Source organism: Pocillopora damicornis, chromosome 6 (genome assembly GCF_964200805.1).
Source record: "Pocillopora damicornis chromosome 6, jaPocDami1.2, whole genome shotgun sequence".
Taxonomy (NCBI): Eukaryota; Metazoa; Cnidaria; class Anthozoa; order Scleractinia; family Pocilloporidae; genus Pocillopora; species Pocillopora damicornis.
This window is the reverse complement of record NC_142675.1, coordinates 16,758,185-16,785,216: the sequence shown is the minus strand read 5'-3', so window position 1 is coordinate 16,785,216 and position 27,032 is coordinate 16,758,185. Positions and strand designations below refer to the sequence as shown.

General features: G+C 37.6%; 2 non-coding genes and 1 pseudogene across 3 annotated transcripts; 1 reads left to right on the top strand and 2 right to left on the bottom strand.

Annotated features, from left to right (window-relative positions):
- Positions 1 to 1,289: 1,289 nt before the first annotated feature.
- Trnas-aga (transfer RNA serine (anticodon AGA)) lies at positions 1,290 to 1,363 on the bottom strand. The gene has a single exon. It is a non-coding gene; the product is annotated as a tRNA-Ser (tRNA).
- A 347-nt stretch (positions 1,364 to 1,710) lies between these two features.
- Positions 1,711 to 1,784, top strand: Trnas-aga (transfer RNA serine (anticodon AGA)). Its single transcript has one exon. It is a non-coding gene; the product is annotated as a tRNA-Ser (tRNA).
- An 11,567-nt stretch (positions 1,785 to 13,351) lies between these two features.
- Positions 13,352 to 21,164, bottom strand: LOC113674009 (uncharacterized; annotated as a pseudogene). Its single transcript, XR_016187796.1, has 8 exons — positions 20,804 to 21,164; positions 18,843 to 19,050; positions 18,197 to 18,504; positions 17,529 to 17,669; positions 16,800 to 17,121; positions 15,350 to 16,498; positions 14,329 to 14,596; positions 13,352 to 13,902 (listed from the first exon to the last, which is right to left on the bottom strand). The product of XR_016187796.1 is annotated as an uncharacterized LOC113674009 (transcript).
- Between the last annotated feature and the right edge of the window lie 5,868 nt (positions 21,165 to 27,032).

Below are 27,032 nucleotides of genomic sequence, written 5' to 3'. Positions count from 1 at the left end.
TTCCAATTCTGCCGCATTTATTATTGCGAGTCGTACGGTATACGCAAGAATTAGATGCGAACGAACTACTGCATTCGAACTACTGAAGTTGTTACAGTAAATCTTTGCTTCTTCTAATGAGAATCAATATTGATACGAAACGTCATAACAATAGTGGAGACTATTGCGTCCCGTCACAAAAATAACTCAGTCTGATTTTCTATTTAAATAACCTTAAACAGTCAGTCTGAACAAGAACGAAGTAATTACTCCTACTACAAGTCGTTCGTAAAGCCTATGATAAGTAAAAATGTTCTATTCTGAACTATAAGAACACTCAGCTTATTTCAGATGCAAATCAACTTTAATGTCTACGTTTTAACAAAAGTGGAGACTATTACATCGAACTCAATCTTATTCTCTAATTTTAACGATTAGTAACCGTTGAGGGATCCAAAATAACACCTTAACAGTTACGAAGACGTCTAGAGTCTGGCGGTCTACAGACAATGCAGAACCTCTCGCCCTCCGGGGCAGTCTTAAATACCTCGCAGCTCATGTGAAACCATTTCCTCGCACGACTCGCTCTGTGCCATGTCGTCCCAACACTCGGGTATTGAACAATAACAAAAGAAATTAGTGTCACAGGTTTGTCTCTTATTGAATCTAGCGGTGTTCGACTATCACGGAAAAGGTTCAAAAACGACCTTTCTCCAAACATTAAACTAAATGCTTGCCCATTTTCCCTGGGTCAAAAGAAACATCCGATGGGTCATTTCCGGCTGCCAGTTCGTATGCATTGGCAATACGCATGTTTTGAATTAAAAGCATACTTCTCTATTAAAAACGTTAAGGATGATGTTTTCACTCAGTTTTGTTGGGGGGTCCAAATCCGCGCAGGGGGTCCAAATCCGCTAGGACACCGGGACGACGTATCGAGTCATTTGAAGTACTACCACCTATCCAGCGAAATCCTCGATTACAAGTTATTTTTGTTTCGTTCCGGTCATTTTGACCACGATATGGAAAAAAATATAAAAGTTGTTGGTATGTTCTTAACATCCGAACACTTTAAGAAACATTGGAAATGCGGTGAAAGTACTTGTTAAAAGCCACAGCCCAAGGGAAAATATGAGGCAGTGAAAGAAAGCAATACTGACTGGAGATGTTTTCGAAGTTTTCGGAATTAAAGTTGTAGGCGGATCACATGGGTAACATATTTGCAATTTCTCGGGAGTGAATGCAATTAAATTAAAGTTGAAATAAGAAATAAATGATAAATTAAATTTGGAGAACTCGGAAAAAATCCGAGCCCCAGATGGGATTTGAACCCACGACCCTCCGTGATCTAGTCGGATGCTCTAACCACTGAGCTACTGGAGACTCTATGGTGAGCAAGGGTCAATTTATGGGTCTTGACTGGACTCCGACTAGATCACGGAGGGTCGTGGGTTCAAATCCCATCTGGGGCTCGGATTTTTTCCGAGTTCTCCAAATTTAATTTATCATTTATTTCTTATTTCAACTTTAATTTACTCACTTTGGAGGTTGGTTGGTTGCATCTTGATATGCCTTAATGTGACAGCGCGATGCTGTTAGTGAGTTCGTATCTTGTTATGCTTTAATGTGACAGCGCGATGCTGTTAGTGAGTTCGCACTAATTACTTGGCTGTGTAACCGCGTGATGCGGTTCCAGTCAAGACCCATAAATTGACCCTTGCTCACCATAGAGTCTCCAGTAGCTCAGTGGTTAGAGCATCCGACTAGATCACGGAGGGTCGTGGGTTCAAATCCCATCTGGGGCTCGGATTTTTTCCGAGTTCTCCAAATTTAATTTATCGTGAATGCAATTATTTAACTAAAAAATTGATTCGTAAGTGCCTATCTGGGCTATCCGCACCAGCAGACAAAACCAGAATTCACTGTACAAAATGAAAGGACAAATTGTGTCATGACGAATTTTTGTCTCGATTTTTGCATCCGCTTAAAGTTTCAAAATTGTCAAATTTCGTCAGCGCTTGATCTGCTCATGACTCATGACTCAAAACTAACATAGTTTTCCAATGGACTCAAACTCCAGTTTCAGGATTCATCATACGTCGTTTCAAAGTTGTAAAATTCACGAGTTTCGCGACGAAAGAAAGTTAATGTCTACCAGGTAAATTTTAGTGAGTTCAATAACAAGCTGGTGGCAGCTTTTACGACGAATAGCGTTGAAAACTCAGTCTCCTTTCACTGCCTCACATTCCTCTTTTTGCTACAGAATACTTTTATCACACTTCTCAGGTGTTCTGATGTTTAGAACATACCAACAACTGTTAAATTTTCTCCAGATCAGGGCTGAAATACCCAAAGCAACTCCAATCTTTGCTTCCCATGAATAAAATAAACATTTTAAAAAATAAAATTCTCATTAAAATGTAAAATTTTTCAGTCTATTATTAATAACTTTCGATTCTAATTCGATATATTAACTAAATTTTGGTTTCAACTTGAAGAGCCCGCGAAACAGGTTGTAAGACAAAGAGAAAAATTTGCACAATCACGTCACGCAATACATCAAGCTGGGTTTGTCCAGTTGATTTTGATGGTCGCAGGGAAATGTCGAGTTTGTCGCTCAAAAACCGTTGTGGTCTATAAGAGCATAACATCATTAATGACGGGCACAAATTTGCAGAAAGGAGGGCAAGGTCATCGGGTTCTGTGTACTAAATCTCGGGAGAAACTGCAAGAATTGTTTCAGTGTATGCGTGTTGTTTTGTAATTATAAACACTGTAACCTATTTTAACTTGTTTTTGTGTCCTTTTAAGAAACGTGACATGTCTGTTATGACCAGAGTGCCAAATTTTATTCTTCAATTTTGATCTTCTCCACACTGTGCGTAATTCATGACCTGTATTTCAACGTAAATTATCGAGAAGGCGCCTTCTGATCACCGTTGTCTACTTTGTAAGTCACACAAGCGCGAGCGTTACGACCGATCTCGTTTACGCAACGTTCTAGGACAACTCGGCATCTATTCTCCATTTAGTTGCTATGAAAACCTAAAATCCTCAACGTAAAAGATAAACGAACGAAGTTTGAACGGTCAAAAGGAGATCTTGGTCAATTTTCAGAATCATGCAACTGACCTTGACACGAGCGCAATTGAACAAACACATGGATTTGTGTTGTTTTAAGAAGTTGGTAGATGGAAGCTATAACCGCGGGTTTGAGACAATCCTTGACCTCATTGGTGTATAAACTATGCACTGATATGCTTTTTCAGCCCCATTAACGCCTGAATTTTGAGAATTCTTTCGTACAAAGAAGTGAATTTTTAATATGCAAATTAATGTCGAAGAGAAGGATCTCCTCAGATCACGCTGGTATAAAAAATATTTCAGCTGAAGTTTCCATATTTTGTCTGTGAACTAACTGAGTACATCTCGTAACTTGTAGCAACATAGAATTCCGTGAGCTGCATTGTTGCAGTCACTGCGCGCTGGACAAAATCTTTGAAATTTACGCTTTCGATCGCTGTTCACAGGGGTGGTCTGGCCAAAAATCATTTTTGACTTGTGGCGAGTCGAAAAAAGAGAATTACTATTTATTTTTTTACATGAGATCTGTGTGATTCAGATTATGTCGGCTTTACAGCTCGACACATTCATCAACGTATTGTTGAACATAAAAGCTTTGCGATCGATAAACCACTGACTTTTCGACAGCCCGTGGGGATACAAACCTCCCCAAAGAAAGCCAATTCCGCATTCTAAAAAATTGCCAAGGAAAATTTGACTGTCTTATCTTTGAGATGCTTTTCATCAAGCAGCGCAATCCTAGTCTCAACATACAGACTGATTCCATTCGCGCAAAACCCTTTGTTTAAAAGAACATTCCATGACCTAATTTTTTTTTAGTATTTAAGAGCGAATTTTTTTTATCACCGCGTGGGAAGTGGCACATGATCGGAAAAATCACTATCCTCATATTTCGCTCAGAGATACCTTAGGGTAAGTCTATAAAAGTGGTATAATTTTTTTGTTCAGAGCTGTTTTTATTTTCTAGAAAATCACCAAACACTGTATCGAGCCCCAACCGCCATAAAATGACCGAAATGAAGTCGACGAGTAGGGCAACAAAACCTTTATTCCTCAAAAGTGCAAAAGAAAGCAAGTCTTTCTGAATTTTACCTATTTGTATACGAGGTATTGAAAAATGATTTGAATCTAATAACGGGCTTGTTGACATAACTATGAATTATTGGCGAATATTTGAAAATAGCCAAAATTTGATTGATTAAAAATTACATTTTGGAGCAGTTTTTCAATAAAAATGTTTCCTACCTGGTATAACTCGGAATCACTTGAGATGAGCATTTTTACAAAGTGGAAAGAATGTTCTTTCCATGGATATAAAAATTAATTTGGGGCTCTCAATTACTGCGAAGAAGTAGTCCGGTCTATTTCGTGCAAATCGCAATGCCGCCATGTAAACAACCGCAGATAATCCAATTAGGCTTTTTATTATCGAAGCCATAATTCCAACAAAATCTTATCGCTTTGACCTATACTAGATTGTAAACTGGATTTCTTAGGCTCGCCTGGCGAAAAACACCTTTCTAAGATTGGTTCCTTGCCTCAATCTTGTTATAAAGAGACTTGACAACAGCTTCGATAGTACAGCACCACAGGCGGTGTATACCAAATCACAGTGAAAACATCTCACGAAGGTTCCTGCCGGAAACGTCGCATTGCTGGACAGTTATAACCATATTTCAGCTTGGAACACTCACATTTTACATGTCTTCCTTTCACAATAAGAATGGAAGTTTGTTTTTCATAGAACGAGCCAGAGCATCCTGACAGATGAAATGAATCATTGACGTTCGTTTTTTGCGATGGTGTCACGCAATAACATGTCACTCGAAAGGAGGCTCGGTTACCAATACGCTCTTATTTTCTTTCCTTCTTATCCCCTATTTTTTATTTCCGGGAAAAAGTTTTAATTCCAGAATTTAAAATTACCGTTGTTTGCATTTTTTAAGCGCGATACCACTCATGCGTCACCCTAGACTGCTAAATGAATTAGGTATATGTTACTACAGCATAGAGGAAATTTCACTGCATTAATTTTTAACGACGTAAAAAAATGTGTCATCCTATTTTGTAAATTGTGACGGCTTGCAGGGTAGACAGGTGTAGGAATGGAAAAATTACATTGGGAGTAGCTTTCTAAAACACTCAGCGCTAAAAAAATAAATTAGATTAGGCACAGTTTCTAACCATATAATAAGCGTCGCGCCATAAATTTTCCAAAGCAAACTAAAATGGTGTTTTCGTTTTGCCGCCGATTTTTTTAAGAAGTGAGCGTACCAAATGGAAATCAATTGCTCCTTTCAAAGATTAGTTGGGTGATGCTGCTCCCAAGATAAGCGAAGTCGAGTTGCAGGAAAAGCTTCTCTTATAGTCCCTCTGCGTTTGTGTGAGAAAGACATCTCAGCGCACAAACAGGCTGTGGGCGTGAATGATGTTGAATCGGAAGTCGATTTCATTTTAGCACGGGCATCGATATTCACGTTGCCTTCCAATATTTCGGTATCTCGATATCTCCGTTCATCGTAAGCAGCCTTACGTGAGCAAGATCGAAGCCCTTTGTTTTAGCTGTACCTGTCAGCAGTGACGAACTACATGTAGCTTAAATATTGGTTTCATTGACCAGGAAAACACCTAAAGTATATGACACTGTATTCTTTTCCTTTCTTTCTTTCTTTCTTTCTTTCTTTCTTTCTTTCTTTTTTTGCTTTATAAAACCCATTCAGTTAGCTGGTATGGAGGAACTTCCTGATTTCTTGAATCTCCGAGGGTACGCCGCCTCTGTCTTGTCGAGAATTCGGGATCTCAAAGAATGGCCGATTAATTGTTTGATTAAGGGACGGGAAACAACTTTTTCCGAGTTCGAGTTGAGAAAACTGTCAAGTTTCTAGCGATGGCCATTATCATCGTAGCAATCAAGGTACAAAATCGAAAGGTTTAAATTGATGAGCACGCTTTCGTAAGGAAAATTTAAAAAAAAAACAACAACAACAAAAACAAAAAACAGAGATTGTGTAAGTCCAAAGCTTTAAAAAATGTAATTGTAATGACCTACAGTCAGGCGATATCAAATAACACGTAATGTCTCGCGGCCTGATACAAGCGGCCGACTTTGTGACTCGAAGATTTACGTTTTTAGTGAAGTTTAACGTTCAAAGTGCTTAGATAAAGCACGAAATTGTTAGTCTGTTGTTCTGTTTACATAGTCGGTAGAATTTTTCCAGTGTCATTAGAAAATAACGCCTCACCGTGGAACCTGTCTGCCTGCCACTGAAGGTCATGGTAGACCTTATCGATCCACTAGGGACACGTAGGTGATGTATATAATCACGGAGCACTAGACAATTAACTTCCAGTTGTTTTAGTTAACTGGGAAGCTCGTCATTTGAGAGGTTACGCATGACGTTTGTTTTTCCCGCGAACGTCAAAAATTCAATTTCTGTCCTCTGTCTCTAGGCGTGTGTACACGGAATTAAGTAGGTTTGATTTATTTTATTTTATTTTTTGTGCAGGATTTTTTTTAAGAATTCCATAAATAGGTAACAAAATGAAAGGCAAGCTTGCGTTTGCCGTTTGCCGTTAAACGTCATGCTTAAAGTGCCTATTGATAAATAGAATCTTTGCAAGCGCGTAGTCGTGGAAATAGAGTCGATAACAAAGCATGTATAGTCAGTACCAAGGGGTGACTAAATTTACGAAAACGTCAAAAAGTAGTTTTTCAGAATGGCACTGATTCAAAACACTCAAAAGAGATCTACAGCGTTTTTTAAGTGAATTTGTGCAGGTTTTTGTTTAAAACATAACACTGACTAAGAAATAAATATTAGTTGGCCCTGCACTCGGTACAGCGATGTCTGCAGACGAATGCCTGTCTGGGTGTCCTGTGCACGTTTAGCGTGATTGCGTGACAAACATGAGTGATGACACACGACTTCGTTGGTGAACATCGTTGTGCCGTTTGGGGAGCCAAACGTTTCTTAACTGAAACTGTAAGTTATCAAGGCATCTTGGTTTATCGTGCTAAAAAGACTTTTGTATATAATGGAGTTGTATGGAAGCAGGAATAAGTCAAGAGTTGCGATGGTTTGCGATGATTTATGAACAGCTCCGAGTATTGTAAATGGTCAAGCCGGACGTTGTAAACACTTTTCAAGTGAACATGGCGATTTGAAACAAAAATAATGGAAACATCACTCCTTAATCACTGGTTTCAGAAGGTAAGGGTAACATATTGAGTTTCTGATAAAGCACAGCTCATAGCGGTAAGATTTTGAAGAAATTATGGCTTCGATAATAAAAGAATAACTGGATTCGGTTGTTTACACGGCGGCGTTGCGATTTGCACGAAATAGATCGGGCTATTTCTTCGCAGTAATTAAGAGCCCCAAATTAATTTTTATATCCTTGAAAAGAACATCGTTTCCCATTTTCAGAAATGTTCATCTCAAGTGATTCCTAGTTATACCGAGTAGGAAAAATTTTTATTGAAAAACTGCTCCAAAATGAAATTTTTAATCAATCAAATTTTGGCGATTTTCAAATATTCGCCAATAATTCATAGTTATGTCAATAATCCCGTTATTAGATTCAAATCATTTGTTAATACCTCGTATACAAATAGATAATATTCGGAAAGACTTGCTTTCTTTTACGCTTTTGAAGAATAACGTTTTTGTTGCCCTACTCGTCGGCTTCATTTCGGCCACTGTTATGGCGGTTGGGGCTCGATATAGTGTTTGGTGTTTTTCTAGAAAATAAAAACAGTTCTGAACAAAAAAATTATACCACGTTTATAGACTTACCCTAAGGTATCTATGAGCGAAGTATGAAGGTAGGGCTTTTTCTAGGCATGTGCCACATTTTTTTGATTTCACGCGGTCTCCAGAAAAATTCTCTCTTAAACATTTTTTATCTTTCACCCTTTGACTTGATAATGACGTTAGCCAAACGTCGAAACGTCGTCAACATATTTTAAATATGCTTTTTACGAAATTTTTTATCGTTAAATGTTTTCAAAAACCGCTTCTTTTTCGAATCAATAATCAATTAAATAAAAATGAGCCTTCTGGCTAGTGTTTTTAACAGCCACTGTATGTTTTAGTGACTTTCAATTTCTATCATTTGCCCTCAAGAAGGATACATTCGTACAGTTTCCTAATGAAATTACTGAGGGGCGAGACAGAGTAATGTCAACAATGTTTAGATACCAAGCTCGAACGATAAGGAAATCACTGTATTTTGTGCAAGTACATACCTGGAGGGACTTCAAATGATTGCAAGTCGTTTTGATATTAGAAAATGGCTGTAATTCGGATCGAATTCGAAACCAAAAGAGCATTCTCTTCAAGCTGTGTTTACTCATAATTATATACAAGTTTTCTTCTTTCAAAGTTCAACAGCGACGAGTTTACGTCTGGCGAGAATATCGCTTTATGCAAAAGTAGCCTCATTGAAGATTGCCCAGGAATAACCATTTTTACAGGTCACCAGTTACATTTTCAACGTGATAGATAGAACGGATTATTTATGGTTGCAAGTGTTTATTTGATTTATCCTAATATTTGAGACCGCGTTTGGCGAGTTACAACTTTTCTGTGAGTATTAAAGCGTTATTATAAAAACATTCAAGAGGCTTGACTATTGGTAAACGGAATTTTGCAAAGTAAACTAATATTATAGTGTTGTCGATGCTAAAGTTCTTGAAAACACAACTTTCAGGGCAAAAATATCCATGATTATGGTGAGTTAGAGAGCATGAAAGCAGGTTCACGGAAACTTCACTAGGTGAAACGTTCTATTGTGCCACAACTGGTATTTATTTTAAATGGTAAAATGATAGAGTTCACCCTTAATTTGGTTTATTCATGTTCATTACAACAGAACACAATAAACTTTAGGAGATTTTGCCATTCTGTGAAAAGATAGGATCACTGAACTAATAGCGCCGGAGATCTCTCAAATATCGTAGTGATTTTCTCCATTCGAGAAAACTGAGAAATGATTAGAGGTTCAAGAAAATTGATATAAATTCTGAAAGTTGCAGAAACTCTTACCTGACCGGCCATCCAACAAGATATGCTTGGAGAGTGTGTTAATTCAGTCTCAACCCTATCTATCGTCTCATACAGGGACTTGAATACATGCATGTCATGAGATTCCAAGCGCAGCCATTGCTTGAAACATTTTTTCGAGTTCATCGATTTCATCGATGGCTCGCGTTTTCTTTGCCACCATGATGAGAAAATTCCCAATTAAAGAAATTAGAAGGAAGGTTCAGAGAGAGGATAACCACCCAACTGAGAATTATGTCACTATTTTATCACCTTATACTGCCTAAACAGATTGAAATGGCGTCGCTTTTGTTTATTCAAAGCGAACTTCCTGATGAAGTGATGACTGATGAAGTGTTCAGAGTAGTGGCAAGAGGGCAACCTTTCAGGAATTTTTCATCATACAGTACACTGCAGTTCTTCACCATAAATGTTAATCTTTTATTCAGAACTTCAAAGTACCTTGAGGTAGAACAAGTAATCCATCCCCCATTCTAAGATGCTTTCCAAATAAACTGTAGTCCAGCAAAGAAGTATTAAAAATGTCGGCGCACAAACCAGTCCCGAGGTCAAAATTGCAAACAGCCTTCACTTATACATATTACGATCTCATGATCTATTGCAATGAGGTACTTAAGTTTAAACGTAAAAAGACACGTTTCCAGATATGAGCCAAGAAACGTCCAGAACATCGTGAAAAGTTTTAAATGATGACTTTCGGTTAAGTACTAACCACCAAATATAAACCATCGTATCTGCAGACGGCAAACCGTGAAAAAAATTCAGAATGCAAACCTCAGTCGGAGTCTTTTCTATTAGTGTTTTATATCGAAAACTGTTTGCTCCAAGTGGTTTTCAAAGATGCTCACATCTCTGCCTCTGTCGCGGCTTAGCGTGAGGTAAATGAGACTCATATTGCGTTAGGGGTATCGAGAAGGGTTTCATTGATTAACATTAATGATTGACATTAACCCATAGTATTTCCCGACGGAAATAGTGTCTATGAACCCGTAATCTTGAAATAACAGTTTTCGAAGTGAACTTTTTTAAGAACATCACACTTTTCATACAAGGAACTACAACGCAACCAGGATGACAAATCTATCGTTGGAAGGAGATCCTTTTCTACAGTGTATAGTGGTATTCTTTTAAGAAAAGGAAAGCCAGAAGTTGAGTTGGCACTAAAAGTGTACAACAGTCCTTTTAGAAGCAACAACATATCGCATTTTTTCGCTGAGGAATACGCTCTGAGGTAGGCTCTCTGTACTGTACAAAATATCACAACAGAAATATTGAAATAGAGAAGAACATATCTAAATGCATATTATTGAAAATGTAACTGAAAGTTAACAGCGAAAAGAATACGGTGTAAGAGTAAATTTCTTATCAATATGGTCCACAATGGCAAAACAGATTTGAAGTTTATAAAAAAGAAGGTACGTACCTTAAAGTAAGTATGTACCTTGAATCATAAACCTTTCTCCTAATTTTTCTTCCATCATTCAGATACCTCAGTCATCTAAATATCATTCACTTCTTTAGAACGCATCTTCATCCGTCTTCACCGTCTTAGACAAAAGTGATGATTGTCTAATACTTCTGAAAATGCTCGCTCAAAAATCGAATCATTTCCCAACCTAAAAATACTCGGCCTGCGCATTTCAAAGACGAAACGATGAGAACAAAAAAAATAGCTGTAAATGGTATAGTTTTAATCTTCTTCATGGTAAAACCTTATCATGATCATGGCAGAAAATCAATAAACAACAATCATTTTCATTGCCAACACCACTAGGCACGAGATAACCTCTATCATGATGGTCTCGATGGGGTTAACCGTTAACTGTTAGGCGTAAAAATTGACAAGTTTTTTAACCGTTAAGCGTTAAAATTTTTGACTTATCATAATGAAAGTTAACCATAAGCCGTAAAATGGCCTAAATTTTAACCGTAAGTCATAGCAGCCATCGCGCCATTAAGACTCTCTGTCGTGCTTCGAGCACGCACGAAAACTGCTACAATTATCTTTTCCTGATGACTGAGAAGCCTACGAAGTAGCCGTGCGGAAATGCAACATAGAACAATTTTTTATCGCTGTCTTCATTCGAGTATGATGCAATTAATTTTGGCGGTCGCTCAACAGGATACATGTGAATATGGCATCAAAGAAAACAAAAAAACCCAGCGATATGGATGATCTATTTGAAATACCTCAAGGCACGGACGCGCTCGATATTCCTTGTCAAGGACCAAGGACAGTGAAGCAATTGAAAGCTGAAATAAAAGATGCGTTTAGTCATTCATTAAATAGCCAAAACTGGAAAAATTGACTGAGTAAGGAATATTTGAAAATTCAGTGGAAGAATGTTACATTGTCGTGGGTGGTATGCTCAACATGAAGCCACTTAGACAATTGTGGAAACAATTCCTTTCTCGAGCAAATTGAACATTTAGGGATGCGATAGTGCAAGAATGAGAGATAATTGTTTAAATATCGAAAAATGAATGAGAAAGTAAGTTTAAAAACCAGATTCTGAGATTCTAAATTAATGCCATAATTGTTATCTTATAGCAGAGCTGCATAGTAAACAGAAGGATAACGAACTCATCTGGTCATGGACACACGATATGCAATCTGAACAGCCCAAAATTAAAAAAGGCAAATGACACACCTCTCAGAGAAAAGCTTCTTCTCATTAAGGGGCGCAAAAAAACAAATGAACGTGATTATAAATTTTTATCTAATAATAAAGCGATAATAGGCAATGGTTCATCTAGGCGCCTAAAGGAAATATTTACCTAGCCGTGTATGCAAACAATAGTATTTTTGATTTTTCAACTGATGGTCGAAAACAATCGCAGTCGTCGACAAATTACATATATGTTATTTGCCGGTTGAGAGGTACTTATTGCGAAAAACTGTTACCGAGTTCACAGTTTTTCACCAGACGGACCGACCCTCAGCCAGTAAATAACATATCTATTATTTTTTAGTAAAAATGTAAATGGTAGTTAGAACAGAGGTGATGCAAATTAAAGAGAGATGCTTTACTGAAACATTTCCACTTGCGTAATGATAAAGGTGATTTAAAAGGCTTCCAAATAAACTTTGAAACATTATTTTTACAATTATCTGTCACAAACTGATACCTGTCAATTAGAGAGCGCGTAAGGAAAAAAAAGCGCATGTACACTTTTGAAAAAAACAACAAACTAGTTTGGCAAGAACTGTCACGACAATGTTTTCTTTAAAAACAGTCAATGATCTTACGAAAAGTATTATACACTCTCATCGAGGATTAATTCATACACGAAGATTTACCTCTGTTCATTAGGTAAACGGCGAGGAAAGTAATTGTAAGTAAATTCTAATTTTTTATTTTGAAGTTGTGAGAGTTTGCTCGTTTGTTTCTTGCAATGGCATGTGTAAATCTGGTCTTTCCTCCATAAAAACTAAATTCGAGTGATACACTCCAACGAGACACAAGGAGATTTTCGGTTTAACTTTATCTCCTTCAGTTTCTGTTGTGCAGGTTACGGTTTAAATGTCCAAATTGAACGGATTTGGAAAGACTCACCGAGAGCGTAAATTTTTTGTAGAACTGAAATTAAAACTTCGCTCGCCCTTTCACTAGGAACAAATTGTTTGAGAAAATTCAGATATTAAATGAATGAACGTTCCATCGATTAGTTTAACTGTAACCAAATACCTCACGTTTTAACTTCTAGGTACTTATTGTGAACGATTAAAATTAATTGCAGACGGTTTTTAGGCCTCTTATGAAAAATGGCAACGAAAGTAGGGATGTACTTGGCGACTCACGAAAGCGTTACCGTTGCCCGTGGGCAGAGATAGGAAAATACTGACCGGTTAAAGAACCAATCAGATTGCAGGATTCGTTACCGTGCCCTCTGAAAAAAAAAATGAATTTTCTAAGCATCTTTCTTGCCTAAACTTGGATGGTGATTCACTCCTTCCTTAAATTAGCATCTGAGAATATGAAGCTAGGATTTACGAACTGTTTCTCTCAGTAGCAGTTTCTGTGTTAAATCTCTTGGTCAAGACCTCCGATTATTGATCCCGGAACCTAAATTCAAGGTAAAGTATTAAAATACATAGATTAGAAATATATCACCAACAAATATTATTGTAATCGAGACGACGAAAGAATGGATAGTAAAATTTAATCATTTCGTCTTTCCGCTCATCAAAAATATCTCAACCAGAAACAAAACTACTTTTGGTTAGGAAATAGAATTTGCATAAACTAAGCTACAAGCAAACTGATCAATCTTTCTTCTACATTCAAGTGTACCATGGGCAATATATAGTTTTCTCGCAATATTAAGTTTTCTCACATGTCCTAGTCGTCATTGCGACAAATTACAGAACTTCCATTGCCTCTCTATGAAGTTCAATAGCTTCCTTGAGGCAATGCGAAGCTGATGGGCGTTCCGCTGGTTTTTTGTTCCAGCAACTCTCCATCAAATCTTTCCAGCGGCGTGGCGGCTCATTACAGCCTTTCACATGTTTTGGGCGAAGGCCCTCATCCACCATGTTAAAGAGAGCTACATGACTTGGTATGTCACTGAATTCCCTGAAGGCCTGCTGCCCATACCACATCTCCCATAAAATTATCCCCAGGCTGTATATGTCTGCTTTCGTGTCATACAGCTGAGAGTGAAACACTTCCGGTGCCACATAAACAGGTGTTCCCGCCAAAGTTCCTGTGATCTTGTTCACATCCTTGGAAACGCCAACGTCGGTTATCTTCACTTCATTTGTCGCTGACAGCTTTTAAAGTGAAAAGAAAAAAAGATAAATGATGCGCACAAGGATGATCTAGCATTATGTCATGATCATCACAATACAACGGGATTGTTTTGAAGATTCTTTCGAAGGACTAGTCACTGAAAGGCGTGTTAAAGGAATTGTAATTTGCTTTTTATAAGAATCTTAGATAAAAATAGCTCAGTGCTGGTCAAACTAATTCCTCCCTTTTTTTGTTTGCGTTTTGTGCAGTAAAGAGATCTTTAGGCCTGTAAAAGAAAAATAGCTTTTCTATCTCGTATGAGCAATCTTAACATAAAAAGCTTGGTCATTGACAGATTTTCCAAGAGCCAAAGAGTAGCTTTTAGTGCCCAAATGAAAAGTTTAGTCTGATGGTAAGGCGTGCGTTTTATTTCGCCACCAACTATAACGTTTCTCTTAGTTCCATACCAATATATTATCCAGTTTGAGATCTCTGTGAACGACTTTTTGATCATGAATGAAGGACAGGGCAGTGACTATCTGCTTTATCCATTGACAGGCGTCTATTTTGGCATCGATATTCTTAGACTTGGCAGGGGCTCTTTCTGGATTACTGAAAATACGATTCTTTAAATTTTCTTTGCAGTATTCCATGACTAGTATTACTCGGGTTTCGCCATCTTCCTTTAGAAGCGATGTGCCATGAAAAGTGACAACGTTGGGATGCTTTAGTTTTCTGGTGAAGAAAGTATAAGCACAAAAGTTTCAGTCGTCGAAAGAAAATTTGTAAAGATGAACGTCCATGAATTCAAGTTTTTTAAAATTAAAGAAGAAAAGCTGTAGGAAGTCATGTTGTTAATCTACTTTCTTTCATTTCATAGGAAGAGAAAATGAAATCCTGAAAATGTTTCCGCATATCGTCTCTACAGGTGGAAGCCCAAAGAAACATACCCTTAGTCGTCTTATTATCGTACATAGATATCTTTTCCTATTTTCCTCTATCGTTTACTCTACAAAACGTGTTGTGCCAGTATAGCAATGCAAAAGACAACAGCAAGCCAAGTGGCTGATCTTGTTTCTAAACGACTGAACATATTTGCATAATGCTGGCTATTTTGAGACAGAAGGTAATCCTTCGCAAGTTTTCCCGAACAGCGCTCAGTCAGGTTTCCCCAACGGTACGCCGGAATATCATTTCGACTCATGGTTAAAAATATGCATCAGAGTACCGGCTAGAACTTCAACGCTAACCTCTCGATGGGAAGGGCAGCGTGCAAATCATAAGGTTAGCCCATCAAAATCTTATAATGACGCGCCTGAGAATCAATTAAATAATTTATGTAATGATGATCGAGACCAAGAATAGTGGTCGTGCAACAGTTCTGTATGCTTTAAGGAGGCTTTCTCTTGGGCTTTGCTTACTTCGTCAGTCAGGATGTTTATCAATGTATTTAAATAATGAAGCTTTGGGGAAATTTTAATTACTTACTCTAAAAATTCAATTTCATCGACAATGTCGCAAGCATTATCTGCTTTAAGCGATTCGGTGAAAATCTTCACTGCCACAGTTTGTTCGTCTCCGTTCTCAGTTTTCATCATTCCTCTGTAAACAGAGGCAAAAGCACCCCGACCCAGACAGTCAGATTGACCTTTTAGGTCCAAAATCTCGCTGCTGATACCGGCTGCGAGGCCCTCTTCAAGTCGAAAAACGGCCAGACGACCTCTGATCTCTGAAGCTGCATCCAAAATCGGTATATAAGTGTCTCTTACGTCTTTTGTTGATTCTTTTTCCTCCAAAAGTTGTTTACACAAAGAATGGTCAGCCTCAATCAGCTCTGGAATACGGGCTTCAATTTGCTTCAGACACAGAGCGGCATCTTTCAGTTGGTCCTTCACGAAGTTCATGAGCACATCTTCTTTTTTAGTAACTTCATTCAAGTATTCGGTGGATGCTTGTCTCATGAAAGCACACTTGTCTTCGTCATATTTCCTGATCCTTCTTTTTTCCTCCAACTTGCTCATAATCGCCATTACGCCAACCTTAGGGGCACCAACCACCAAGACAATGAGAGAAAGGGGAACCCAGATAGGGCTTGTAACAAAAATGGCAATCTTGTCCTTTATGGTGAGTCCGAAGCCTGTTTCACTATGATCTTGTGGCATGATTTCGTCAGATAATAGAGCTTCCTGTAGAATACGGAGTTCTCCTTCAAGAAAATTGCACCGTTCCTTGAAGTGCCGAACAAGAGACTCACGAGTATCTGTAAACACATGGTTGTCTTCTTCCCAACGTTTTATGATCTCTTGCAGGCGGTTTTCCATCACCTTTGTGATGTTGCTCTCTGTCACCTCCCAAGATGACTCTGTCTTTGGTACCTTATCCGAGGTCCACGAGGTAAATTGCGATCTTATATCATCCGAACAAAGATAATCGGAAAAGTTTTTTACTGCACTCTTGGTTCGACTCTCCAGATGGTTGCGGAGGTCTTTCATGACTTCATTTTGTTTTTCTTCGATGTAACTCAAACGAACGCTAACAGAGTTAATTAATTTTAGGATTTCTTCCTGTTCTCTTGTAGTATTTTTCATATGGACCTTTGCGTGGTAAACTATTTGAGAAAGAAGTCCATATAGCCATCTAATGAAACAAACACAATACCAAGGATCAACAGAGTATTGTCGAGGCGATACAAATGTAGACAACAACTGTTTTACTGACCCCTTGAAAGCTTCTATTAATGAGCAAAAACCTTTGCTTCGGCATTGATTCAGACCATGTAATGCTACTTACCTATTTTGAAATGTTTCGTGCAACTACTTACCCCGTTCGCCAATTTTCTACTACACTCCAAAAAGAAACACTGATTGTGTTTCTTTTCACTTCGCATTAACCGATGCAACATATGACTATAGGAGAATACTAACAGTTAGGTGCTTACCTCCAATAAAATTCCAGCCTGGCTTTGACGCTTCTTAAAACCATAGATCTCATACAATTCATCAGAGAAACAAATCTTTTGGTTACGATCCCGTAGTTTTGGGCTATGCTGGCATTCTTCGTTGACATTTGAACAACCTGTTTCTCTGGGACAATATCAGGATAGAAATTCTTTAACTTTTCGATGACATGGTTCTCCACTTTCTTTTCTTCTTTTTTTTTTCTTTTACTTGATCCCACTTGTGACACACGAACAAAGCACAGGTGGATGTAAACTCTTCTTCCTTACGTTTTTCTTTGACGCCCTCCAGCAACTTTCCTAACTGTAATTTACCATATAAGGTTACTTTGTCTTGTAATCCTTTCATTTTGAATCATTATGATTTCGAATCAGTAGTCACTTTGATTTTTCATAAATCTATCATTTGTCATAATAAAATACAAATGTATCTTTCATGTGACTGCTATCAAATGACTGATGAAATGTGGAAAGAAAGTCAAATTTAACTCGTTTTGATGTTACAGCAGAGATTAATCAATCAGAATTGAGAACCTTTTTATCTTCGTTAAAGAGATCCTGTAAGTTTTGTTGTAGTTTTTTTAACTTGCTTTGAGTTATGATCATGACTTGCGTCGGAATGTTCCACGCTGAGCACGGTGTGTTTCCGATACACCTATAACAGATGCTGATGAAATGCTATTGCAAATTGTATTTCCTAATTAGACTTACTCTATCTTTCTGAACTCCTCCAGCGTTTGTGCAGTTGATGACATAAATAAATGCAAAGGCCTCGGGCAGATACTCTCTAACTATTTCATCCATGATTTCAGACTCGCCAACACCGGGACTGTCAATGATAACAACTCCATTCTGAAAACGAACCAGTGATATTCTAAGGCTATTTTCTCCTACATAGTTGAAAGTGCCTAATTGTAATAACAATTACATAAACTCGATTTTAAAAACGTTGACACCTAAAAAGGCTTAGGAATGAACGATAAGACCCAACGGCTTGACTGGTATACATGTGGATGATAACTACAATTAGTTGCACATAGTGAATGAGAAAAGCCATCCACGCCTTCCTGGAAGAAAAGAATTATCAGGAAGAAAGGTTTTCCATAAATAATGAGAAAGAAAAGCACTGATTATGTAACTGTGCGAGCATTTCCAATAAAGCCTTTAGGTCTCATCATTCATAGATCGTACTTTTAAGTTGCTGACGTTTTTGCAATCGATTGTATAATCATACTCGCAAAGCAATTGAAATTTATCGCGAGAAGGGTGTTCTGAAGATCCTTTGGATTTATATTTCTGCTTTTCACTTCACGATTTAAAAAGTTCATAAGTAAATATTACATCCAAACCGAGATACAAACAAAACTAGACAATGGTACCTTCAAAAGTTTGTGAGGCCAGAAGAGTTCTACCTTCTTGTAAACTGAGCCTATTTCCCGACCACTCTGGACAAATGGAAAGATCTGGTCATGGTAACTTTTTCCAGAAGCTTTAGGCTCAACCAAGTTAAAAGTTTTCGTGGGCAATAACGTTTCCGGGTCTTTGTCTTTATAGTGGGCAACAATTCTACGTTCTTCTCCGTATTTCAACTCGCATATGGTGGACGTGGTGCTTAGAATAGAATAGGGAAGAAGCTCTTCCCCAAGAATGAGATTAATCAAACTGCTTTTTCCAGATCCAGTTTCACCTTTAAATGAAACGCATCGATGGTCATGGTTATTCAAACAGCACTGGTCTACTAGCAATTTGGAGTTGTAACAACCCTGTGTAATTAGGCTCTCTTTCTCTGTGTTGTTGCTGAGGTATGAAGTATAATATGATGGCTGCTCTTCATCTCTGAGTGTGAAATATTTTCATGAAAGGAGTGGGTGCAATTGGTATTTTAGGAGAGGTTAACATTTTTTCCTATGGAAATGGGTGCGTAAACTGTTTTTAATTCATAACAAATCTCTCTGCTCTTTTCTCAACCCCAAACAACACATACTTTTTTACAAGACCTCAAAGAAATAATACAATTAAATGTACCTGCCACTAGAAGGCAATAATCTTCTTGTTTCATTTTTATTTGATGGTTTTTCATTTTTTCCTTTACATCACCCATTTTTTTCTGCAGCAGAGTTTTAATTTTGTCATCTAGATCATCATAACACGTTTCAACTTCGTGGTAAAAGCTCAGCAGGAATTCTTTAACCTTGGCATCTTGCTCTTTTATTTTTGATAAAACAGAGAAGGCCTACGGATAAAAGAGAAGTTCGCATGTAAATGTACAAGAAATGGCTGTTTTGTATAGTGAAATTGTAACTGTTTAGTAGAGATTCTGGTATCGTGACTGAGAATGATACTTGAAAGGTTCCAGCAGTCATTATTGTATTTCATAGAAGAACTGTACGCAGCAAGCATCATCGGATCAATCAATCCATTGTCCAAGCTTGTTTTATTACAACAGAAACACCCGCAGGGATAATCAAAGCATTGGAAAGTTGAATTCGGATGAAAGAGGACTATTCATACACTAACGTCCCTCTGATAAAGTAACTTTTATTTTATGAATAAGACGATGGTTCAAATTGCAATGGGACGGTTGCACTCTAGTCTGAATAATAATGGAGCTAAAAAACGAAAGTTACTTTTTTCATTTCTTCAGTTCTTAAGTAGCAATAACTTAAAGGAGCATTTTCTTCGAAAATTTTCCTAAGATCTTCTCCACATAACAAAGAAAATCATTAGGTTGGAGTTCGAAACGATTCCGTTTGTTTATCGTCAACGATATGAGTTTGCAATTTTAAATTTTTACCAGGTGCAAGCTTTTTATAGCTCTCACTTTTGACTCTGTGGAAGGCTCAGTAAAACCGCTGATTCAAATGGAAGAAGTGAGAGAATTTAAATGAAAGGAAAATACTGCATCGCGAGTGAAATTAATTGACGGCGATTGAGATTCTGCCCATGGCTCAGCATGTCGTGTTTTAATTTGCTCAGTCTTCATCAGTCATAATTCAGCGAAACCGAATTTTTTTAGGAATTTATCATGAACATCACAAGAAGGGAAAAATTTCTCGAGTTGAATCTGTGCAAAGAACCGTTATGCTGAAGAAACATACAAAATAAAAAAAACACTCACGAACTAGCAAGTTTCGCGTTATCGTCGTTTACTTCGAAGTAGTCAGTGTACCGTAACAAATTAAAGTTTTTGCTTCAATTTGCATACGAAAAGTTTTTCTAAGTTTTCAGTACGAAGTCGTGGTGCCATCTTATTTATCAATGCAGTCGTTGCCGCTCGCCTGTAGTTCATTTTCTTGCAGTAGATATATATTAATTAATCAGCGACTAAATCACAGAATAGCTGGTACATTTATTGTTCTCTCTCTATGATAATTTCATAAAGGCAATAAAATATTTTCCGGGTTTTATAAGGGAATAGAGTAATTTGGAATGTTAGAAGAACACTCGAAAAGCATCTTAACTGAATTGCCAAACGGCCTTTGATTTACAAGCTTTATTCGTGTCCTCCCAATGTCCTGCTTGGATCACATCGTTATGAATTCCAATTCAAAATGTTTCGTCGCTCTAATAAGGCTTCCTTCGTGAGTCCCTTTTCGCATGTTTCTTTTCGTGCTCCGACTAGCATTGGAAACCCTTAAAAAGCTCCCAAACCACTTTAAATTTTGAGGTTAATTGTGACAGTTAGCGACAAAAACTTTTGCACTCCATACCTCACAAACACGTGAAAGTTTGTGAAGAATTGTATGAGGAGTTAATGATGGTAATCTCATGCGTAATGAATTGTTTAAATGGAGTTTAAAATTTAGAAATACAGGCCTAAAAACGGGAGCGAGTAAAACCCAGAGTTAAATTCATATCTGTTTATTGACGACACAAAGAAAAGTTCGACAACGCTGTTACCGTTTGGCATCCTCTAAAAAATTTGAGATGAGAAACAGCGTTCTAGAAAGTTATAGAGACTTTTTTTCGATATACAAAACGCTTACCTGACCAGCAGTCCAACTGGGGATGTTAGCAAGCTGTTCTAATTCAGACTTTACTCGACTTTTCATCTCGTCTAACGTCTTTAATCCTCCCGATGAAATTTCAAGGGCTGTCATCACTTCAAGCATTTCTTTAAAATCATCAATATCATCAATGGTTTTTGCTTTGCTTGTAGCCATATTGGATGAACCCCGAAGGTAACTAAAATGGAAGCAGGCACGCAAAGGAAATGACCTCTAAATAGCCTATCCACTACAGCATCGAGTCAGCCCATTGCGACAGATCTTTACCGTTTCGCTCTGGTGTACACAAGGCGTGACTGAAGTATTCAGAGGAATCTTGCAAAGGAGGGGGGGGGGACCCTATATGATGAAATGCGTAAGATTCCATTGCTCAATCAGTGAGGTAATGATGACTTCATTTTTTGTCTTTAGGGCCCGTGCCTTCCATTTTTTGGACTGATTGGACGTTGCTCTCAGACTAGTGCATAGCAATAGGTTAAAAATGGTATTCAATTAAAGCAGTAAAGATTAATTCATGAATACATGTATTGTTTGGTCAATACGGACTATTGTCTACAGTTAGGTAGAAGGTACATGTTAAAGCATAAAGTACTGTCGTCATACCACGTCCTGGGCGTGAAGCAAGAAGCAGGGTCTAAAACGCAATCTGAAAGGGTATTCAGTTTTCGACTGGCAATTCAGTACCGACGTTATCAGGCATTCAATAATACTTTCCGGTAGAATAAACACCAAATGTCTGATTATTTAAAACAAAGTGTAGCCGTTGGTAGACATAACCGCGTCCTAAACAATTCTAAATTTAGCTGAACTCTTTATTTGAACATTTACTATTGTTAAGAGAGTCAAGAGGGTTGAAAGCTAACAGAAGAAGGACGTTTAACTAACCAAGTCAACCTTCTTATAGACAAATCCCGAGACCCACTGATTGCGTAAAACCATGGTTTGGATTAGACCTTGTGTAAATAAATGGCCAGAAACGTTTTCTGCACAAAAAAATCGCCTTCACTTTTTGCTCCCATGAGACGTAACATAGAGAGAGGAGCCGAGTTTTGCGAATACTTATGATAGATCTGTAAATATTAAAGTCATATTCTTATGAAGTAACATGTTGTAGACATAGATATTTCATAACAGACATACTTTTCCGATATGCAAGGGCAATTTTGAATTAATTTTACTCTAGTCCATAATGTTACCCCTTCAGTGGTCACATGAAAAAAGCGTGACGGAGAACAAAGATCAATTTTTTCAACCATTCTTCTATGCTGTAAGCCATTTGAATGGATCGGTACCTCGTTTTGCTAGCTATAAGGTGAGCTTTATTGGTTGGGTATTAATCCCACTTGCTGAAGTTAATTTGGAGATCCAAGGGGAGGTCCATTGGGGTTCCAACTCGAAAATGAGACGCAATTGTTTTCCGATTCCAGCCTCTGGAAAAGTAACAATGTTTTGATAACTTTTCAGTGAAATGGGTCAAATTACTAGCAAATTCAGTGTGATTAAAATGTAAACAAACGTGACTTATGAGAGTCTCCTCAGAGGCTACTGTACCCCTTAGGCCTCACTCCAAGGTAACTTTCACGAGCCCCCCTTACCCCACTCCCCTGGATTGCAGCGCCTAGTGCTGAAGTACACAAAAACAACACAAGAAACTGTCTGTGGTGTGGGGAATAAGTAAGGAATCCATAGTGTCACTCCTCTCTATCAGATTTTGATTTTCCCTGTTGTCTCGCGTACGCAACGAAGTTACACCCATCACTCACGAATTTTCTTTTGCACCAGTGAGGTTTATGGAGTTTTGAGGCGAAAGCGAGGTAAGTTCAAATGTTAAAATGGCAAACGCTAATTTGATTGTTGGTAGAAGTATTCATGAAGGTAATCGTAAATGTTCTTGTTCCTTATGAAACATACAAGCTTGAAAACCTTAAGTTGAAAGTTTGCATACCCAAAGTATCTCGACACCTCAGGAGATGAACAGTTGAAATGTAGCGAATTAGAAAAATTCCAAAAAACCATTGCATGAACCTGAGCAACTTATTGAGACACCTTCTTTAACTGGTATAGTATGTGATATAGTTTTATATCAACATAATTCACCTTTCTGTAGCAAGACAGCATTTTTTATATATAGTTTATCTCCTTGACATTCAATTAATATAAAGTTTCGTTATGTTTAATTACTTGCTGTATTCTCTTCATGTTAAGGATAACACTTCAACGGTAGGACTATGAAAATTGATAACCATCGATTGGTACTATTCTAACTGCATCACTTCAGCACTACAAGGTGCTATGGTTTCCAAAGTTTTGCAAGAAAATTTGAGAATATGCTACTGGACCATGACTCAAAACACCCTACTAAGAATATTGCAAGTGAAGTGACAAACATACATATTAAGTCATCTATTCTTACCATTTCTGTATGAACAACAGCTTATGACACAAAATTAATCATTTATCAAATGTACAAACTGGACGAGAAATTAAAAAAAATAATTTTCTCAAGAAATAATTAACCATTATTTTTGGCTTAAGGCCTATTACTGAACTGTTAACCTTGTTAGTTTGCAATCTTATTATTGTTAAGTGTTATATATTACTTTTCAAAAAGGTTAAAGGGTTGTCTATGCATGTGTGTATGTTGTATCAGGTGGTGGTGGGGTAGCCATATTATCTGCTCATTTTTAGGCTATTAGACTATCTACTACAGCGAAAGAGGGAGGGGTGAAGGAAACCATTGAGTATCTATGGGATTGAAAGAAACCAACATTTTGAAAGTGAAAGATCCATACCCTTCTCCAAAAATTAAATACATCTTTTAAAAATAATATGTTTCTGAAATAGTTACACTTTATGTTTGTACTTTTCTATATTTTTTGCTACTTCATTATTTTTACAAAGCATTATATTATGACTAAACCTCCCTAGCTTCCTTTCCTTAATTAATATGCCATACTTTACAGGCTCAAAGTACATCGAGTTAACCTCGCGGCACTTCACTTTCTATGAGAAACTGCTCGTTTAAAACTTTATTAAATTTCACACATGGGAATTTTTTTTTATAAGATCACGCAGTGAGGACTTGCCATTCGTCTTCTTAAAACTCCTCTTGCCACTGGATCTGTTCCGTCTGTTCTGTTGCTCGCACTTTGTACGCGAAGCCTTTTACCTTAGCTATGTGGTTAACAGTTCCAATTCTGGTGGAGTTCAGGCGAACAGGGTGAGCTCTCATTGCTTTCTCAATTTTTTGCCTAAACGTAGACCATGAATTAATAATTAAGACAGTAGTGTATTTCCAAACAACTGGACTATCGTTGGAGAAAATACTGTGGCTTGAGCTGTATTTTTCCCACAAGATCATACAGCATTATTTTATTGCTTCGGATAGCATGGCATTACGGTTATCCGTCTCTCTTTTCATTAAACCTAAATTTTTAGCTCAAATGTTTCTTTATTGAGTCTCAGCTCCTTTCTTGCTGCTGCTTCTCTTGAGGTATGATAAAACACCCGGAATCTGTTTTCTAGGGAATATACTTGCTGGGACCGACTTGCGGCCGAATGAACGAACTGATATTGATTAGTTCCACTTCGAGACAACACAAAATGGTGGAAATGTCTGTAATTTGAAAGTCGTATATAATCACGAGTTCAGTTGACCTGGATTAAAGCGTTGTGTTCTTCAACTTCGTGTCAAAAAAGCTCTCGGCAAATTGTCCCCGACACATCCAGCTATTCTAGGTGGAACAGTCGCAAAGTATGTCGTAATTTCTCTTGCGTTAACATGCATTTTTGATTTGGGTAGCTCAGCGAAAGCATTTTACATTTTGATTTTCTTTTCATTATCCTAAAACAGCTTCTTTTTATTTTATCCAGCGAAGCCAGTAGTCTACAGAAGTATAAAAAAATGGACGAAAAGTTATTTATCCAGTGTACATCATTTGTCTTGAACAAGTGGGATCAAATTCCTGCAAACAATGCCGAACAAGTGAAGCAAAAGTAAACTTAACTTACTGAAAGGTTTTGTGAAGCAGATCTCTATCGCTCCTCCGGTAGAGCTCAGTATGCACATATGTATAGCGTCTCACAGAGGTATTTGATTAGCTTTCACGTGGATCAAGTAATCTTGTTTGCAGAGCAGTCTTCAGCCGATTTACCCCAGGTGAGCAAAAACTTTGTTCAAAATAACCAAAATTTTTCATAGTTTTAGCTGACAGTGTTTCATACACTGGCAAAGAATACTCTTTCAACTTATCATTATGAGCTCCATTGAGACTTTATGATGATAAAATCATTCCTTAATTAAAGCTTACCTGTTGTTAAAGTGGGAGACACAATGACCTAGAACGTGACATGTTTAGGTCAGTATCTTAACCTACTTGAGTATGAAAAGCAAAGCTTATTAATTAGGGGGGAAAATAATCGAAAATTGATATATTTAAGAATTGTTTCAATTAAAAAATGTATTATAATCCTTACACTTCATTAGCTAAACTTGAGCAATTTTGACCTCATTCACAATCCAAATAAAGGATAACTGAGCGATCTCGTTAGATTCAGTTTGCAAGGAATTGATTGCGAAATGATTCGTTAGTTACTACTTTTGCTCAGTTTCGTCGTCATTCATGTCTGATGAAACAGTTTTATGATGTAAATTATTCTTGTAAATATTCATTAGGTGGCTTGAAGACCTCCTGTCACGAACGCTTGGTCAAAGCTGTAGTTGGTTGAAAACAACGACCATGTCACGCAAGGAAATAAAGAAGAAGATGAAACGAGGGATGGATAGAATGGTTGAACTAGAGGGCTTTTACGAGCTAGGTGAATGCCAAATTCAAGTAATCAAAGGTATTATTAAAGATCTTCTTACTTATTTCAAATCAGACGACATCGCTTAGAAATTTTATACGTGGTACGGGTATGAGATCCCTGAGGCTAAACCAACATGGGAAGAACTAAAGTAAAGTATTAGGGTGGATTTCCGAACGAGCCCGGAAAGTTGTGCGGGAATGGGAAGACAAGGAACATCATTTTGCCAAAGCTACGTTGCCCTGATTCAACTTTGCGCTAAGAAGTATGACATCATTGGAGAAAATATCAGGAAGGTAGAATGAGAAGCTCTTTCTGGAAATCCAGAGGAGGGCGGTTCCAAGGGTGAATCAATTGAGCAACCAGCCTCGCGAAAGGGCCAGGAAATGCTTCAGTGTGGGTTCGTCATGGCTTGAACTCAGTGGTACTTGGCACTCCTTTTATGGTTGCTCTAACTCAGATATTCAAAAATAAATTCCAGTACAAAAAGAAGTTAAAAGATTTATTTTCTTAGAGCTCCGTAAATGCTCCCTCAAAACATACATCACTTCCCATGCTGAAAGTGCTCCTGCATACTCTGAAGATCAAACGGCGCACAAGCAAGTGTTGCTCTGAGCTCAACAGATCCTAGATGTCCACCAACAGAGATATGTCCACCGTGAGCTAAAACTGGACAATTTATCGGCAAGTTATACGCTCTTCGGTGATTTGGGTTTAGAATAAATACTCTCAAAGATTCCCTGTTGTTATTGCAAAGATATTAACTAAACATGTCGATTTCTTTGTCACTCACAGTTTTGTTTTGTTAAGTTGACAGCTGATAACAAAGTGAAACTATTTGATGTCCGTGTAATCAAGCAGGAAAGGAAATATGGGGTGCGTTGTGCGGTTCTGAGGTCTTGGCTGGTGAAATTTACGATAAAATGACTGATACGTACAGCTTTTAGCGTGTTGTGAATCCACAATCAGTTCTTATCCATCAAGACCTTTTCAAACAAGGCACTCGAAAACCCACGCGGGCATAATTTTTGTTGGCCTCAAGGAGGGATTTTCCTCGTACTTTTGATCCAAAAGTAAAATGTGAAAAATGTAAGCGTTTCGCATCTTTATAAAATTTCTTTGATTTTTCTTAGCTCCTTTTGTGTTACTTCAATTGTTTTCCTCAGTCAGTGAGGTGCAAAATCAGCGAAAACATCAGTGACCAAGAGTGTTCGGTCAAAACAAATCTTTGTTATCTATTTCGCTTCCTCTCGTTTTCCTCTTCTTCATCTTTTTCCTCTTCCTTTCCTCTTTTGTAATATGAACGTAGTATACTGGAAAATTATTGACTGGTGATATTAATACTACAACAATTGCTAATTGCTGCCCATTCATTTTTCACCCACGAATCTGTTAACGGTAA